Here is a 16744-nt window from a genome sequence, read left to right on the forward strand (position 1 = left end):
AGCTGCTCCAGGTTGCTGCTTGGCAGCATCTCCTGCCTGGCACACCTCCAGTCCCATTTCTTTATTTTTGCTTTTGTTGCCTTTGTTTTGGTATGAAATACAAAAAAAAAGATCACCAACACAAATGTCTAAGGAATTTACCACCTATGTTTTCTTCTAAGAGTTTTATGGTTTGAGGTCTTACATTCAAGTCTTAATCCATTTTGCCTTAATTTTTGTATAGGTATAAGTGGTCCAATTTCATCTTTTATATGTGGCTGTCCAGTTTTCCCAAGATCATTTACTAAAGAAACTATCCTTTCCTCGTTGTATATTCTTGTCTACTTTGTCATAAATTAATTGACCAAACATGTGCAGGACTATTTCTGGGCTATTATGTTCCACTGATCCATGTTTCTGTTTTTATGCTAGTACCACACTCTTTGATTACTGTAGTTTTGTAATATAGTTCAAATTCAGTGAGCATGATGCCTCCGGCTTTCTTTTTTCTCAAGACTGTTTTGAATATTTGGGGTCTTTTATGGTGGTTCCATACAAATTTTAGGATGGGTTGTTCTATTTCTGGGAAAAATGCCATTGGTATTTTCAGAGATTGTATTGTGTCTGTAGACTGCTGTGGGTAGTATTGACATTTTAACAATACCAAGTCCTCCAATCCAAGAGCAAGTTACTTTCCATTTATTTGTGCCTTCTTATATTATATTTCTTTCTTTGGTGTCTTATAGTTTTCATCGTATAGGTCTTTCACCTCCTTGGTTAAATTTATCCTTAGGCATTTTATTCTTTTTGATGCAATTGTTAGTGGGGTTATTTTCTTAATTTCTCTTTCTGATAGTTTGTTAAAAGTATATAGAAACAAATCAATTTCTGTATATTGATTTTGTATCCTGCAAGTTTACTGAATCAGTGTATTAATTATAACAGTATTTTGGTGGACTCTTTAGTGTTTCTATATATAATATCATGTCCTCTGCAATTAGTGATAGTTTTGCTTCTTCATTTACAATATAGATGCATTTCATTTCTTTTCCTTACATTATTACTCTGACTAGGACTCTAAATACTATGTTGAATAAAAATGAAGAGACTGGGCATCTCTGCCTTGTTCTTGTTTAGAGAAAAAAATTTCAGTTTTTCATCTTTGAGTCTAATGTTAGCTGTGAGCTTTTCTTACATGGTCTCTTTTATATTGAGGTATGTTCCTTCTGTACCTACTTTTTTCAGAGTTTTTATCACAGATGGATGTTGTATTCTGTCAAATGCTTTTTCTCCATCTATTGATATAGCAATATGATTTTTATCCTCCCAATTTGTTAATGTTGTGTGTCACATTGAGATTTGCATATGTTGAAACATCCTTACACCCCTGGAATTAATCCTACCAGGTCATGATATATGGTCCTTTTTATGCATTGTTGATGTTTCTTAATATTTTACTGAGATTTTTGCATCTATGTTCATCAAGGATAAACATATAATTTTTTTTTTCCTTTTTGGCTTCAGGGTAATGCTGGCTTTGTAAAATAAGTTTGTAAGTGCTCCTCTTCTATTTTTTGGAAGAGTTTGAGAATCATTGGTACTAATTCTTTGATGTTTGATAGAATTCACCAGGGAAGTAAGCCATCTGGTCCTGAACATTTTTTACCTGGTTATTTATTTATTACTTATTTACTCTTACTAATAATCAGTCTATTCAGTTTCTATTTCTTCATTATCTAGTCTTGAAAGATAGTATGTTTCTAGGATTCAACATTTCTTCAGTTGGTGAATAGTTGTTCATAATAGTCTTTTATGATCCTTTGCATTTTTGTGATGTCAGCTATAATGCTTCCAGCTTCATTTGATTTTATTTATTTGAGTCCTCTTTTTTTGGTGGGTATAAGTAAAAGCTTATCTATTTTGTTTGTATTTTCCAAGAACCGGTTCTTGATTTCATTGATCTTTTCCATTATCTTTTTAGCTTCTATTTAATTTACTTTTGCTGTGATTTCTATTTCCTTCCTTCTACTAACTTTGGGCTTCATTTGTTCTTTCTCAGTCTTTGCAAGTATTAAATTAGGTTGTTTATTTGAGATTCTTTCTTTTTCCTTTATATCATTTATCACCAAGTACTTCCCCCATAGAATTGCTTTGACTGCATCCCATAAGTTTTGGTGCACTGTATTTACATTTTCATTTGTCTCACATTATTTATTATCTTTTGATTTCTTTGTTGCCCATTGGTTATTCAGTAACATGTTGTTTATCACCACACATTTATGAATTTTCCAGTTTTCTTGTAGTATTTATTTCTGTTTTCATACCACTGTGGTTGGAAAAGATGTTTGATATGATTTCAATCTTCTTGAATTTATTAAGACCTGTTTGGTAGCCTAGAATATGATTTATACTGGAGAATGTCCCATGTGTATTCTCTGAATGTTAGTATGCATTCTGCTTCTTTAAGATGGACAATTCTATATATCTAAGTCCGTCTAGTCTAGTGTGTCATTTTAGGCCAATATTTCCTTGTTGATTTTCCATCTGGATGAGCTATCCATTGATGTAAGGAGTTTTAAAGTCCTTTTTTATTATTGTGTGGCTATTTTTCCCTTTAGTTCTATTAATATTTGCTTTATATATTTTGGTGATACTATGTTGAGTACATGTATATTTATAGTTATATTCTCCTGCTGGATTGATCCCTTTATCATATATAATGTCCTCCTTTGTACTTATTAAACTTTGTTTTAGAGTCTATATCCCCTAATATAAACATAGCTTGCACAGCTTTTATTTCTATTTGCATATAATATATTTTTCCATCCCTTCACTTTCAGTCTGTGTATGTCCTTAAGTCTGAAATGAATTGCTTGGAAGCTATTTTCCAGTATGTCCACCCAGGAGACACATCCACATCCTGGCTTTTGTGGCCAGTAGTGCTTATGTTTGCAGTCTCATAGAACTGTATATACTTGTGTTCTTTGAAAGCTGCTGCCTCAGGGTCTACCTTCTAATCAGCCTGGATCTAGGTGCTGTTGGAAATTCTCCCTTTTAGAGCACTGACTGGTCTTGACATATCATCAACTACTGGGAGTTATTAAAAATAAAACAGACTGCCTGAATAATTTATAGTTATTTTATTCTCCTGCTGAGTTATTATATTACTTATTGTTCAGAGTTTTTATCACAGATGGATGTTGTATTCTGTTGTAATCAAAAGACACAGAGTAGCTAAATGGATTTTTAAAAAGACCATTTTTTTAATCCATTTTAAAACCCATTTTTAAAATCCTTTGTATTTACATTTTCATTTGTCTCACATTATTTTTTATCTTTTTAAAAATCCACTCAGCTACTCTGTGTCTTTCGATTAGAAATTTGAGTCCATTTACATTTAAAGTAATGACTGATGGATATGTACCTACTACCACTTTGTTAACTTTCTTTTGTTTGTAAGATATTCTCTGTTTCTTAATTTTGCTTTACTCTTTGTTTTGGTTTCTATGCATTAGATAAAACAGATACCACCTCTCCTAGTCTTAAAGGGTTGGCCCTATATAAGAAATGAATCTCATCATTAATCCCTTCCCTAGCTCTTGGTTGTCTCTCAAACATTTGTGACTGTTAAAATAGCCTGTTTTATTTTTAATAACTCCAAGTAGTTGATGACATCCCATACTCATGAATAAGAATAATTAGTATTGTCAAATTGGCCATCCTGCCCAAAGCAATTTACATAGTCAATGCAATCCTTGTCAAAATATCAATTGAATTTTTCAATGAAAATGAGCTTACAGAAATAGTGGTAGAACAATGAATTATTAGGCTGGTATGAAGATAAAAAGTAGTAAAATCAACTATACACAAAATGAGTCAAAGGATAACAAAAGAAGTAGATTAGGACATCTTATACATAAAGTTTGGAGAATGAAGAAGAAAAAAGTACAATTTAAGACTGTATTTGAAACAGAGTTACCATCAACTTATATTTAGGAAACTATCTAGTACTTTATGGTAACTACAAACCTAAAGCCCATAATGGATACAAACACAAAAAACAAAAGAAAAGAAATCCAAGAATAACACTAAAGAAAACCTTTAAATCACAATAGTATAAGAAAGGAAGAGAGAGGAACTACAAAAACAAGAAAATAATAAAGTGGTACTAAATAGATACCTATCAATAATGACTTTAAATACAGATATACTAAATGCACCAATCAAAAGATAAAGGGTGGCAGAATAAAGAAACAAGACCTATTTATATACTGCCTGCAATGGACTTATTACAGACCTAAACACATACATGGATTGAAGTGAAGGGATGGAAAAGATATTTCATGTGATAAAAGGTAGAAAAAAGCAGGAGCAGCAATATATATATATATCTCAAAATAGGCTTCAACGAAAAGAAAATCATGACAGAAAAGGAGGGACATTGCAAATCATGAAGGGATCAGACCAACAAAAGGATGTAACAATTGTAAATATCTATGAACTGAACATAAGAGTGCATAAATATATAAAACAAAAGCTAACAGACCTTAAAGGGGACATAGACAGCAACACAATCATATTAGGGAATTTAACAGATGATTTCCATCAATGAATTCCATCAATGAGATTATCCAGTCAGGAAATAAAATAGGAAACAAGCATTGAATGACACATTAGACCAGATAGACTTAACAGGTATATACAGAATGATCCAGCAAAAAGAAGCAGAATACATATTTTTCTGAAGTGTGCATGGAAGGTTCTCAAGAATAGAAAACATTGGGACACATAAAAGACTCAATAAATTGAAAAAGATTAAAACTGTGTTAAACACCTTTTCAGACCACAATGGAATGCAACTAGAAATCAATTACATGAAAAAAAAACAAAAGCCTAAACAACAGACTTCTAAAAAATCAATGGATAAATGAAAAAATCAAACAGAAAATCAAGCAACATGTAAAGACAAGTGGAAAAAAATACAACAGCTCAAAACCTGGGATGCTGTAAAAGCAGTTCTAAAAGGAAGAACATAGCAATACAGGCCTAATTTAAGAAACAAGAACAATCCCAAATAAACATTCTAAATTCACAACAAAAGAAACTAGGGAAAGAGGATTAAAGATGGTGGCGTGAGAGTTGAGACAGAGGTTTCCTCCTGAAACTGCATATAATATGAAAATATAATTAATACAACTAATCCTGAAAGAGCAACAGGGAAGAGGACTGCACCAGACTGCATACACCTGAAGAAAAGAGCACACCTCACGGAACAAAGCTGTGGCCCAGTGGGACCCAAGCCCTTCCCCCACCCCAGCTCACCGGCTGGAGGAAGAAGAAACTAGGGAAAGAAAAACAAGTGAAACCAAAATTTAGTAGAGGGAGGGACATAATAAAGATCAGAGCAGAAATAAATAAAAGAGAGAATAATAAAACAATGAGGAAATAATGAAAACAAAATTTGGTTCTTTGAGAAGATAAATAAAATAGACAAACCCCTACTCATACACACCCAGAGAAAGGGAAAGAGGACACAAGTAAAATCAAAACTGAAAAAGAAGGTACAAATGAAACCACAGAAAGACAAAGAATTATTAGAGATTTCTATGAAGAATTGTATGCCAATAAATTGGACAACCTAGAAGTGGACAAATTCCTAGAAACATGTAACCTTCCAAGACTGAGCCAGGAAGAAACAGAAAATCTAAACAGATAAGTTACCAGCAATGAAATACTGAATTAGTAATCAAAAAAACTCCCAACAAAAAAAATTCCAGAATCACATGGGTTCACAGCTGAATTCTACCAAATGTTTAGACAAGAGCTAATACCCATCCTTCTTAAAGTATATAAAAAATAGAAGAGTAGAGAATACTTCCAACCTCATTCTATGCTATCATCAGTCCAAAACCAAAACCAAAGAAACTGCAAAAACTTAAAATTATAGACCAACTCTGATGAACACATATGCAAAAATCCTGAGCAGAACATTAGCAAACTGAACTAAAAAATACACCCAAAAGCTCATCCATTATAACCAAGTGATATTTATTCCAGGGATTCAAGGATGTTATGATATTCATAAATCAGTCAATGTCATATACTATATTAACAAAAGGAAGTATAAAATCCATATGATCATCTCAGTAGAGGCTGAAAAAGCATTTAAAAAAATTAGACATCCATTTATGATAGAAACTCTCAGTAAAGTGGTTGTAGAGGGAACATACCTCAACATAATAAAGATCATATATGACAAAACCACAGCTACCATCATAGTCAATGGTGAAAAGCAGAGTTTTTTCTCTGAGATCAGGAACAAGATAAAGATACCCACTCTCACCTCTTTTATTCAATATAGTACTGGAAATCTTAGCCACAGCAATCACACAAGAAAAATAGATAAATGGGTACAAATTGGTAGGGAACAAGTAAAACTGTCACTATTTTTGCAGGTGACATGATATTATGTACATAAAACCCTAAGGACTCCACCAAAAAGCTATTTAACTAGATTTGGAGATCATAGGATACAAAATCAATATACATAAATCTGTTGCATTCCCATATACTAACAATGAACTAGCAGAAAGAGAAATCATGAAAACAACTCCATTTACAATTACATAAAAAAGATGAAAATATCTTGGAGTAAACATAACCAAATTGTGAATGACCTATACTCTGAAAATGACAAGACACTTGTGAGAGAATCTGAAGAAGACACAAATAAATGGAAATCTATCCCATACTCATGGATAAGAAAAATTAATATTGTCAAAATGGCCATCCTGCCCAAAACAATCTACAGATTCAAGGAAATCTTTATCTAAATATCAATAGTATTCTTCAAGGAAGTAGAATAAATAGTTCTAAAATTCATATGTAACCACAAAAGACCCTGAATAGCCAAAGCAATCCTGAGAAGGAAGAACAAAGCTGAGGGGATTATGCTCCCTAACTTCAAGCTCTATTACAAAGCCACAGTAATGAAAACAATTTGGTACTGGCACAAGAACAGTACCAAATGGATCAGAATGGAGATCCCAGATATAAACCCACACATATATGGTCAATTAACATACAATAAAGGAGCCATGAATATACATTGAGGAAAGACAGCCTCTTCAACAACTGGTGTTGGCCAAACTGGGAAGCTACATGTAAGAGAATGAAACTGGATCACTAACTCCATATGCAAAAGTAAACTAGAAATGGATCAAAGACCTGAATATAAGTCATGAAAACATAAAACTCAGAAGAAAACATAGGCAAATTCTCTTCAATATAAACATGAGTGACTTTTTCATGAACACATATCCTTAGGCAAGGGAAACAAAATCAATATGCAGAAATCTGTTGAATTCCATTTCCAAATCAAAAAGAATAAAATACCAGGAATAATCCTAACCAAGGAGGTAAAAGACCTGTACTCTGAAAACTATAAGACACTCATGAGAGAATTTGAAAAAGACACAAATAAATAGAAATTCATCCCATACTCATGGATAAGAATAATTAGTATTGTCAAAATGGCCATTCTGCCCAAAGCATTGTACATATTCAATGCAATCCTTCTCAAAATATCAATGGAATTTTTCAATTAAGTAGAGAAAATAATCCTAGAATTCATATGTAACCACAAAAGATCCTGAATTGCCAAAGCAATTTTGAGAAAGGAACAAAGCCAAGGGTATTATGCTTCCTGACTTTAGGCTGTACAAGATTGGTACAGTAATCTGAATAACTTGGTGCTGGCACAAGGACAGACCCCTAGATCAATGGACCAAAATAGAGAACCAAGAAATAAACCCACACATATATAATCAATTAATATATGATGAAAGAGCCATGAATATACAATGGGGAGAGATCACAGGAATATGGCGGCATGAGTAGTTCAGAGGAAATCTCCTCCCCAAAACATATATATTTATGAAAATACAATAAATACAACTATTCCTAAAAGAGACACCAGTGGATGCAGTACTACAGCCAGGATACATCTACATCTGTGAGAACCCAACATCACATGAAGGGGGTAAGATACAAGCCGTGGCCAGGCAGGACCCGAACCCTCCCCCACCCCAAAACCCAGCAGGAAGAAAGGAGTCAGAACAGGGAGGGAGTGAAAGCCCAGGACTGCTAAAGAACCAGCTCTAGTAATCTGCACCCAGAATGCAGACAAAAGGAACACGGAGTGCTGGATATTAGAGAAACGGAAAAGCAAAACCTGTGGGCAGGTCCCTGCAACCGGCGCCCCTGAGACAAAAGAAAAGTGAGTCTTTCTGCAAGTCTTAAAGAGACAGGGACCCCATAGCTGGATGAAGTTGTCGCGGCACACATAGCCAGCAGCTGGGAATCCCAGGGAAACTTAGGCGCCCTAAACCCCGGGGAGGCAGTGCAGCTCTGAAGCCCTTCACGGCACTAAGCAGCCTGCCAGTCATTCCTCCAACTGGCGCGGACCCCTACACACCAGCCCAGTAGCAGGAGAGTGGCAGCGCGTGCCAGGGACGGCAGCGCCACATGGGACCAGGAACAGATCCATGCACCAGCAGTGCCAGATGGGACCAAGAGAGGCTTGTGCGAGTCCGCAACAGTGCGACCAAATAGCCCGGGCACAGCTTGTGCACACCAGCGGCAGTAAAGCCAGAGGAGCCTGGTAGACGCCCGCGTGGGAGAGCCCCATGCGGGAAAGCCCTGCACGCACCTGCAGCAGAGCGAAAGGGAGAAGGTGCACTCCCAGCAGCCGACCGGAATCCCAGCCCAATACACAGCCGCACAGGCCAGCCCCAAAGGGGGATGCTGCCACACAGCTGCATGGCAGGGGTGCTGCTAGCACGGAGGAGTGCAGCTGGTGTGCCTGCCACTCCCCACAGGGCTTCGTGCTGCTCTGATGGACACCCCGCCCACAGCAGCTTAGGGGACTAACCTGGTGGCTGCTCCAGGAGTGCAGGTAACCATCACAGGCAGCGGAGAAGGGCAAGGCATCCAGCAAGCAGGAAAGGACTTTCTTCTCCCAGCTGACACACCCGCAACCTGCCTACAGCCACTGCTATCACCATGAAAAGGCAAAAAAATTTATCCAGTCCAAGATAGTTCAAACAACACCTGAGAAAGGATCTGCAGAGGCAGACCTATCCAGTCTCCCTGAAAAAGAATTCAAAATAAAAACCATAAACATGCTGACAGAGCTGCAGAGAAATATACAAGAGCTAAGGGATGAAGTCTGGAGGGAGAGTACAGACATCCGGAGGGAGATTACAGAAGTGAAAAAGACTCTGGAAGGATTTATAAGCAGAATGGATAAGATGCAAGAGGCCATTGATGGAATAGAAACCAGAGAACAGGAATGCATAGAAGCTGACGCAGAGAGAGATAAAAGGATCTCCAGGAATGAAACAATATTAAGAGAACTGTGTGACCAATCCAAAAGGAACAATATCTGCATTATACAGGTACCAGAGGAAGAAGAGAGAGAAAAAGGGATAGAAAGTGTCTTTGAAGAAATAATTGCTGACAACTTCCCCAAACTGGGGGAAGAAATAGTTGCTCAGTCTACAGAGGCACACAGAACTCCCGAGAGATGGGACCCAAAGAGGACAACACCAAGACACATAATAATTAAAATGGCAAAGATCAAGGAGAATGACAGAGTATGAAAGGCAGCCATAGAGAGAAAAAGGGTAACCTACAAAGGAAAACCCATCAGGCTATCATCAGACTTCTCAACAGAAACCTTATAGGCCAGAATAGAATGGCATGATATATTTAATGCAATGAAACAGAAGGGCCTTCAAACAAGAATACTCTACCTGGCAAGATTATTACTTAAATTTGAAGGACGGATTAAACAACTCCCAGACAAGCAAAAGTTGAACAAATTCGTCTCCCACAAACAACACTTACAGGATATTTTAAAGGGACTGTTCTAAATGGAAGCACTCCTTAGTCCAAATTGATGTCACCGGAAAAAATAAAATCACAACAAAGAAAGCAGATCAAATATTAATTAACAGAAAAAAATAAAAACAACTACCCACAAAAGCAGTCAAAGGAAATACAAAAGAGCCCAAAATAAAAAACCCAGCATATAAAGAATGGACAAGGAGGAATAAGAAGGGAGAGAAATAAGAATCATCAGACTGTGTTTATAATAGCTCAATAAGCAAGTTATGCTAGACAGTAAGATAGTAAAGAAGCTAACCTTGAACCTTTGGTAACCACAAATCTAAACCTTGCAATGGCAATAAGTAAATATCTTTCAATAATCACCCTAAATGTAAATGGACTGAATGCACCAATCAAAAGACACAGAGTAACAGAATGGATAAAAAAGCAAGACCTATCTATATGCTGCTTACAAGAGACTCGCCTCAAACCCAAAAACATGCACAGACTAAAAGTCAAGGGATGGAAAAATATATTTCATGCAAAGAAGAGGGAGGAAAAAGCAGGAGTTGCAGTACTAGTATCAGACTAAATAGACTTCAAAACAAAGAAGGTAACAAGAGATAAAGAAGGACATTACATAATGATAAAGGGGTCAATCCAACCAAAGGATATAACCATTATAAATACATATGCACCCAACACAGGAGCACTAACATATGTGAAACAAATACTAACAGAATTAAAGGAGGAAATGGAATGCAATGCATTTATTTTAAGAGACGTCAACATAACACTCACTTAAAAGGACATATCCACCAGACAGAAAATAAGTAAGGACACAGGGGCACTGAAGAACACACTAGAATATATGGACCTAATAGACATCTATAGAACTCTACACCAGAAAACAACAGGATACACATTCTTCTCAAATGCACATGGAACATTATCCAGAATAGATAAACAAAAAGAGCCTCAGTAAAGTAAAAAAGATTGAAATTCTACCAACCAGATTCTCAGACAACAAAAGTATAAAAATAGAAATAAATTGTACAAAGAAAGCAAGAAGGCTCACAAACACATGGAGGCTTAAAAACATGCTCCTAAATAATCAATGGACCAATGACCAAATCAAAATAGAGATCAAACAATATATGGAAACAAATGACAACAACAACACAATGCCAAAATTTCTGTGGGAAGCAGCCAAAGCACTTTTAAGAGGGAAGTATATAGCAATCCAGGCACATTTAAAGAAGGAAGAACAATCCCAAATGAATAGTCTAAAGACACAATTACCAAATTTGGAAAAAGAAGAACAAATGAGGACTAATGTCAGCAGAAGGAGGAACATAATAAAGATCAGAGAAGAAATAAATAAAATAAAGCAGTATAAAACAATAGAAAAAGTCAATGAAACCAAGAGCTGGTTCTTTGAGAAAATAAACAAAACAGATAAGACCCTAGCCAAACTTATTCAGAGAAAAAGAGAATCAACACACATCAACAGAATCAGAAATGAGAAAGGAAAAATCATGACAGACCCCACAGAAATACAAAGAATTATTAGAGAATACTATGAAAACCTATATGCTAAGAAGCTGAAAAACCTGGAAGAAATGGACAACTTCCTAGAAAAATACAACCTTCCAAGACTGACCAAGGAAGAAAGACAAAATCTAAACAAACCAATTACCAGCAAAGAAATTGAATTGGTAATCAAAAAACTACCCAAGGAAAAAAACCCCGGGCCAGATGGATTTACCTCGGAATTTTATCAGACATACAGAGAAGACATAACACCCATTCTTCTTAAAGTTTTCCAAAAAATGGAAGAGGAGGGAATACTCCCAAACTCATTCTATGAAGCGAACATCATCCTAATACCAAAACCAGGCCAATATCCCACCAAAAAGGAAAATTACAGACCAATATCCCTGATGAACATAGATGCAAAAATACTCAATAAAATATTAGCAGACCAAATTCAAAAATATATCAAAATGATCATACACCACGACCAAGTGGGATTCATTCCAGGATGCAAGGGTGGTACAACATTCGAAAATCCATCAACATCATCCACCACATAAACAAAAAGAAAGACAAAAAACTCATGATCATCTCCATAGATGCTGAAAAAGCATTCGACAAAATTCAACATCCATTCATGACAAAAACTCTCAGCAAAATGGGTATAGAGGGCAAGTACCTCAACATAATAAAGGCCATATATGATAAACCCACAGCCAACATCATACTGAACAGTGAGAAGCTGAAAGCTTTTCCTCTGAGATCGGGAAAAGACAGGGATGCCCACTCTCCCAACTGTTATTAAACATAGTACTGGAGGTCCGAGCCACAGCAATTAGACAAAACAAAGAAATAAAAGGAATCCAGGTTGCTAAAGAAGAAGTCAAACTGTCACAATTTTCAGATGACATGATATTGTACAAAAAAAACCCTAAAGACTCCACTCCAAAACTACTAGAACTGATATCGGAATACAGCAAAGTTGTATCCTCAAAGGTGCAGGATACAAAATTAACACACAGAAATCTGTGGCTTACCTATACACTAACAATGAACCAATAGAAAGAGAAATCAGGAAAACAATTCCATTCACAATTGCATCAAAAAGAATAAAATACCTAGGAATAAACCTAACCAAAGAAGTGAAAGACCTACGCCCTGAAAACTACAAGACACTCTTAAGAGAAATTAAAGAAGACTCTAACAAATGGAAACTCATTCTATGCTCCTGGCTAGGAAGAATTAATATAGTCAAAATGGCCATCCTGCCCAAAGCAATATACAGATTTGATGCAATCCCTATCAAATTACCAAGAACATTCTTTAATGAACTGGAACAAATACCTCAAAAATTCATATGGAAACACCAAAGACCCCAAACAGCCAAAGCAATCCTGAGAAAGAATAAAGTGGGGGTGTCTCACACCCCAACTTTAAGCTTTACTACAAAGCCATAGTAATCAAGACAATTTGGTACTGGCACAAGAACAGAGCCACAGACCAGTGGAACAGAATAGATACTCCAGACATTAACCCAAACATATATGGTCAATAATATTCGATAAAGGAGCCATGGACATACAATGGGGAAATGATAGTCTCTTCAACAGATGGTGCTGGCAAAACTGGACAGCTCCCTGTAAGAGAATGAAACTGCATCACTGTCTAACCCCATACACAAAAGTAAATTCAAAATGGATCAAAGACCTGAATGTAAGTCATGAAACCATAAAACTCTTAGAAAAAAACATAGGCAAAAATCTCTTGTACATAAACAGTAGCGACTTCTTCATGAACATATCTCCCCGGGCAAGGAAAACAAAAGCAAAAATGAACAAGTGGGACTATATCAAGCTGAAAATCTTCTGTACAGCAAAGGACACCAACAATAGAACAAAAAGGTACCCTACAGTGTGAGAGAATATATTCTTTAATGACAGATCCGATAAAGTCTTGACATCCAAAATATATAAAGAGCTCACACACCTCATCAAACAAAAAGCAAATAATCCAATTAAAAAATGGGCAGAGGAGCTGCACAGACAGTTCTCCAAAGAAGAAATTCAGATGGCCAACAGACACATGAAAAGGTGCTCCACATCGCTAGTTATCAGAGAAATGCAAATTTAAACCACAATGAGATATCACCTCACACCAGTAAGGATGGCTACCATCCAAAAGACAAACAACAACAAATGTTGGCGAGGTTGTGGAGAAAGGGGAATCCTCCTACACTGCTGGTGGGAATTTAAATTAGTTCAACCATTGTGGAAAGCAGTATGGAGGTTCCTCAAAAAACACAAAATAGACTTACCATTTGACCCAGGAATTCTACTTCTAGGAATTGACCCTAAGAATGCAGCACTCCAGTTTGAAAAAGACAGATGAACCCCTATGTTTATCGCAGCACTATTTACAATAGCCAAGAAATGGAAGCAACCTAAGTGTCCATCAGTAGATGAATGGATAAAGAAGAGGTGGTATATATACACAATGGAATATTACTAAGCCGTAAGAAGAAAACAAATCCTACCATTTGCAGTAACATGGACGGAGCTAGAGGGTATTATGCTCAGTTAAATAAGGTAGGCAGTAAAATACATGTATCAAATGGTTTCACTCATATGTGGAGTATAAGAAGAAAAAAAACTGAAGAAACAAAACAGCAGCAGACTCACAGAACCCAAGAATGGACTAACAGTTACCAAAGGGAAAGGGACTGAGGAGGATGAGTGGGAAGGGATGGACAAGAGGGAAAAAGGGGCATTACAATTAGCACACATAATGTGGGTGGTTGGCACGGGAAAGGCAGTACAACACAGAGAAGACAAGTAGTAATTCTATAGCATCTTACTACATTGGTGGACAGTGAATGTAATGGAGCATGTGGTGGAGTCTTGATGATGAAAGGAGTCTAGTAACCACAATGTTGCTCATGTAATTATAAATTAAGGATACCAAAATAATATAAAAATAGAAAACTATAACAAGAAACAAAAATAACATTATATAATGTTTAATGCCTAAATTCAGCAAGAAGATACAACAATTGTACTTATCTACACATGTAAAAAGGAGCACCAAATATAGAAAGCAAATATGAATGGACATAAAGGGAGAAATTGACAGTAATAAAATAATAATAGAGGACTTTATCATCCCATTAAAAGCTATGAGTGGATATCTGGATATCCAGACAGACAATCAGTGAGTAAATAGTGGCTTTGATTGACACATTAGACCAAATGGTTTAGTGATATATACAAAACATTACAGTCAAAAACAGAATACACATTCTTTTCAAGTATACACAGAACATTCTCCAGGAAAGATCATGTTAGGAAAAAAAAACCTCAATACATTTAAGAAGATTGAAATTGTATCAAGCATCTTTTATAAAGACAACAGTATGAAACAGGAAATCAATTACAAGAAAAAAATCTCAACAAAACCTAAACATGTGGACGATTAGCAGCATGCTATTAAACAAGGAGTCAATGAAGAAATCAAAAAATACCTGGAGAATATTGAAAATAGAAACACAATGACTCAGAATCTATGGTATGCAGCAAAAGCAGTTCTAAGAGAGAAGTTTATAGTGATATCAGGCTTCTTATTTGCAGAGTTGAAAAATGAACTTCACAAACACTTATGGTAGGCAACAGGAGAACAGGTTTTTATTCAGAGAAAGGAAAGTACCGAACTCCCAGTGCACGCTGGAAGGGGCAAGGCTGCTGCTTATGGGCTCATGTCTAGGGGTTTTATGCCTGTTGCATCAGCGAGGAAGATAAGCTATCTGTTGTCTATAGGTTCACTCCAGAATGCTAGCTATGTTTCAACTTATCATATTAGAGATAACTTTTATTTTAAACTCATATATCTATCTCTGTGACTATGGTCAGCAAACTGTTCCATATTACTGGGTTTTGGGTGGAATTTCCCTATACATTGTTTCATTGTTTCAAGCACAAGTATTATATTTACCTTTACATTCCTAAAGCTTTAGCAAGGTTTTGTCCTTTTTCATGGTCCCATATCCTACTCTAACTGGACAGGAGCTGCCCCCTGTCACTTCCTTGTCTCACTCTCCCCTCTGCAGATGAAGACCCTAGCTGCTGTTAGGTCATTGGGTGATAACTGCTCTAACTGCTTCAGGCTGAGAGGGGGCGAAGTGAAGGATGCAGTCAGGTCTCCATCACTGGCCAATCAAGAGGGCCCCAGAAAATGGACATTTCCATCACCATCTGTAGTTTTATGGCTTCTAGGAGAGATCAAAGAAATTGTATCAGTAGGTTAAGCAAACAAGGTCCAAACACTAGTATAAGAATAATGATGAGCCCAATAAGTAGGATATAGCTCCACCAAAAAGACTCAGAAAACCAGTTCCATATTGTAGTGGTCCATGGGATATCAGAATCTGATATGACTTGGACCTGTTTTTGGAGATTGTGGAGTGAATCACAAACATTTTGTGAATAATCTGGAAAATATACACAACACTCAGTTTTAATTATGGCACAAGTTTCTCCTTGTGCTGCCATTAAGATATATAATGACATCCTGTTCTGTATAACAGCTTGGCACTTTAATCTAACTTCAGTATTAAGAAGAGAAATTTCTTGGATAGTATAATTCAAGGCCTTCTGCGTAAAGTTAGGTAAGGATTCCATATGCCAGATTACTTCTTCTAGTCCAAAAGATGGCTTCAAAATATAAGCTAAGTGGTCATGCCAATGAAAAACACTCCTAGCCCATCCTAGTGTTGGAGGACTGGGAGGTTTGCAGGGCATGGGATTTCTTTGACCCAATGCCCTTGTAACCAAGGGAATTCCAGTGTGCATCTTCCTGTCCATCCTGGATGGAGCCATGGCCAAAGGTTAGTCCCACATAGCCAGTGAGTGCTGTTTGGGGAAGGCCAATGGATTCCTGGGTGGTATGGCCAATATATTGCAAACCAATCTGTAGCCTGTAAGGTTGTTAAGTGTGAACAATGGTCCTTAGGGTCCAACCCAGATATTGGTGCAGTTTGGGTAATTTTTAGAGTGGTTTCTTTGTTCCCAACACAGAGGGACCTTTTGGTTCAGGCGTCCTGCAGTTGGGGTGACCCAGGGAACTCATCCCAGATTTGAGAAAAATGTTTTCATATCTGTGATTATTCCTATGGAGAATTGGCATCCCGGAAGCATTCTGTAGTTGGAGAAGTGCTAGAATGGTGTGGTTAGATTCTTTGTAACATTACAGGAGAAGGGAAAATTGTGTCCTTTGTTTGATCAAGTGTCATTAATGGGCTAGGAGCCCAGATTTCAATTGGTTGCTCCTGCATAAAATACACTCTTGG

General features: G+C 36.6%; 1 protein-coding gene across 1 annotated transcript in view; it reads left to right on the forward strand.

The window, feature by feature from the left end:
- ZC3H12B (zinc finger CCCH-type containing 12B) overlaps positions 1 to 16744 on the forward strand; it is a 267790-nt gene that overhangs the window by 137410 nt on the left and 113636 nt on the right. The gene's annotated exons all lie outside the window — the stretch shown is intronic.

This window comes from Manis pentadactyla, chromosome X (assembly GCF_030020395.1).
Source record: "Manis pentadactyla isolate mManPen7 chromosome X, mManPen7.hap1, whole genome shotgun sequence".
NCBI lineage: Eukaryota > Metazoa > Chordata > Mammalia > Pholidota > Manidae > Manis > Manis pentadactyla.